The 3,405-nt window shown below is 47.1% G+C and overlaps 1 protein-coding gene across 4 annotated transcripts in view; it reads right to left on the bottom strand.

The window, feature by feature from the left end:
* Positions 1-3,405, bottom strand: part of Myh11 (myosin heavy chain 11) — a 98,552-nt gene that overhangs the window by 81,700 nt on the left and 13,447 nt on the right. The window lies entirely within an intron of this gene.

Here is a 3,405-nt window from a genome sequence, read left to right as displayed (position 1 = left end):
GGGAGAGGGAGAGAGAGAGAGAGAGAGAGAGAGAGAGAGAGAGAGAGAGAGAGAATGAACAGATGCACAACAGAATATAGCCCAAGCTTCCACTTAAAGGCAACAGAGTGTTTTGAATTTATATATGTATAAAATACTGGGGCTTGGTGGGAAAGAAAGTGGCCGAGAACACAGTGTTTCCCAGCACCGGGGAACCTCAAGTTTGAAATTAGCTTGAGCTAAGTAGTGAGGTTCCCGTCTCCAAGCAGACAGTGGGCTAGTCTCTGAGGAGTGGGGGAAGTAGAGGGGGAAGGGTAAAGGCTGGAATAAAAGGGAAAACTCTGCATCCCCAGCTATTCAATAGGCCTAAGATTTATCTAACTAGGTGCTGGCACAGAGAGGCAGAAGGCCATAGGCACAGCTGAGCGAAGGGGAGGAGCTGCGTAAGGTGCGGGGAGGGATACTGATGTTAGATTTGTTAGGCTCTCCGACCTGTACAAATGATCCTGTAAGTCACATTTGTCCCTAAGACAAAAGGCGGGGAGGGACTACTGCCTCTTGAGACAGATAACTTTCTCTCGGGGACGTGTGCGGTGTATGGGAATCAGTACATGTGTGTACATATATGCATGTTTGTAGGAGCCAGAGGTCAACCTCTTCCACTGTCATTTGGAACAAATATCACTGATTCTGGCATTCACTGGCTGCCTAGGCTGGCACCCAGTGAGGTCCTGGAACCACCTGCTTCTACCCAGTGCTGGAGTTGCAGAGGTTCACCACCGTCTGGCTTCTTATGTGGGCACTGAGTATGCAAACCCGGGTCCTCGTGCTTGCATAGCAAGCACTTTCTCTACTGAGCCACCTGCCCAGCCTCAATATATGCTTTTACAAAAATAATTTTTGAGTGGATAGCCCTCCTTCACCTTTGAAGCCACATGATTGTAAGAACTGATTTATGAAGTTTCCCAAGAGATAGCCTGCAGCCCTCCCCTTTCTTTCTGTACTCTGAGGCCCTGTAGAGTGACTGATTCCACAGTGTTCCCATTCAGGAAAGTCCCTGGCATGTGATAGACCCATAGTTGATCCCTGTCCTCTCCCCTAGCCACCTCCACCCCAACCCTAGCACGATGCCTGGAGCAGATCTAACTGCTAATGTCCTCTGTAATAAATTATAGACAGAGAAGTCTTAGCTAATGGCAGTGTACAAAAGATCCAGAGGGCCTGAGACCAGGAATCAGAGCGATGTGCTAGGTGTTCCCTAAGCCCTGAAGCAGCTCTGCAAGGAGCCTATGGTCAAAAGAGGAAGAAAGCTCTGTCTTAGACAGAACCTTCTAGATGTCAGAGGGCAAAAGGTCTGCCATGACCTCCTGAAAGGCTTCTTGTTTAAGATGAGTCCAGTGGAAGGATTCTATCATTAAGGGGGAAAATATCAGCCAGCCAGCTTCCTGGTGGCTAGGGGAGAGGACAGGGATCAACTTTGGGTCTATCACATGCCAAGGATTCAGAATTCTCTGACACACTCAGTCAATAGGAACCTACGTTACGTTGTTGTAGGCTGGAGCTCACTCTTGGCTCCCAAGGCCATACGGCTTTTATTTTTCACGATGGGCAGAAGTTTCTATGAAGTGATTCACTTGAGCAGAATGATTCTAGGTAGCAGTGGGTACATAGTCCTGAGGCCAAGAGGATTGATCTAATCCAGAGAAGCATGGCAGGATCTGAAGCCTCCAGACACTGCAATCTGCTTCTAATGATCTCTGGTCTCGGGACCTTCCCAAGTCCTTATACTTTCCACCATGTTGTAGGGTTCTCAGGTGAAATGAGCACACAGGCCATCTCTGTCCCCACATAGTGGGGATGTATTTTGAGGGAAGTCTGCCATCTCCATCCCCACACAGGAGTACTGCATCCTGAGGGGAGACTGGCGTCCTAGAACCCAGAGATCTCTTTAGCAAGTACTACTAAATTTTCTAATTTGGAAGAAAATTATCTGCGGGGCATTTTACAGTTCACGGGGTCGGGGGAGGTCACCTTGTCATTTTCAAGAGGCAAACTGTGACAGGTGTGCCTAACGTGCAGCCCATGGGCCTGTGAGTCCCAGAATACATATAACCTTGGCTAAACACATCTGTAGGTGACTATGTTGTGCCACACTGTTAAAGGTTGGATACCCTGCGGGGTTGAAATTAGATGATGTGGCCACAGAACAAGCCTTTTCCAGAGGATATGCAAGGAACCCAACAAGTTGTCAGTAACACTCAGTCACAGCAGACACAAAAGCAAGAATGAGGACCCTGGCATTCTCAAGGGTCCAACTGCCAGGAAGTATCTCTGATCTCTTTCTAGAAAGAGCCTCAGTACATAAGGCTGACAAGGCTCCTTACAGTTTAGAGAAGGGAAGAGCATTTTGGAGAAAAAGGAAACCTTCCAAAGGATTCACCAGCAGACATGGTCTCTGCCTGCCAGGCAGGGACACTGGGAGCATCTGGGTCCTTTGTATTCTGAGGAGCTGGCCCAATCTAATCCACAACCTGTGTCCTCTAGTTACACTGCTCTCAGGTAGGTCAGGCTGAGCAAAAGAACTTGATGGTGAGAATGTTTTAGAATTATGCCATCTGGTATAGCAGCCGTTAAGCTCATGACATGTGTCCGAGATATAGCTGAAGAAATGACCTCATAAATGATCATGTTTAAAACAAACAAATAAACAAACTCACATCTCAAGTAGTTAAGAGGCAAGTGTTCAGAGGTAGCCATGTTGAAAGTGTAACTCCAAGTCTCACTAGGAGTGGACCCACGGAGTCTTAGGTCCCATGTGGCTATTCCTATTTAGATCCTTATGTGACCTAGTCCCCAGGGACAGAAAGGCACCAGCCTTTCTGAGGTGCTTTTCCTAATTCTAAGATGGAAGAAGGGCCAGGAATGACATCAACACCCATAGTACCCTGTCATATGTTTTAAAATTGAGCAGATGGCCATGTGGATTCTGCATATGCCTGTGGAAGGTGACCATTCCTACTTTATGAACAAAAGGACTGAAGGATTCAATAGTCTGTTCTGTACCTTGAACCAAGCAGGTCAGGACAGGCCTGTGAATTCAGGTCTGAGTGACTCCACCTTGAAGTGAGACCCCAACTTGTAGTCAGATATGCAGAATTTTGACCTACAACCTAAACACAATTTTGTTTGTGTGTATCTGGTACTTATGTGTGTACACGTTTGTATGTGTGCAGGCTTGTGCATGAAGATGTATGTCCATACCAGAGGTTGATAACGAGTGTCTTCCTCATTCACTCTCTGCCTTATTTTTTTGAGACTAAATGCAGAACTCGTCAGTTCAGCTATTCTACTCTCTGTATCTCCTAGGACAGGGGTTACAGGTGTGTGTTGCCATGCCCAGCTTTGTACTTGGGTGCTAGAGACCCA

This window comes from Grammomys surdaster, unplaced genomic scaffold, assembly GCF_004785775.1.
Source record: "Grammomys surdaster isolate TR1022 unplaced genomic scaffold, NIH_TR_1.0 334, whole genome shotgun sequence".
NCBI classification, from domain to species: Eukaryota; Metazoa; Chordata; class Mammalia; order Rodentia; family Muridae; genus Grammomys; species Grammomys surdaster.
Note: the sequence above shows the minus strand (reverse complement) of the source record. Positions and strands in the feature narration are given on the sequence as shown.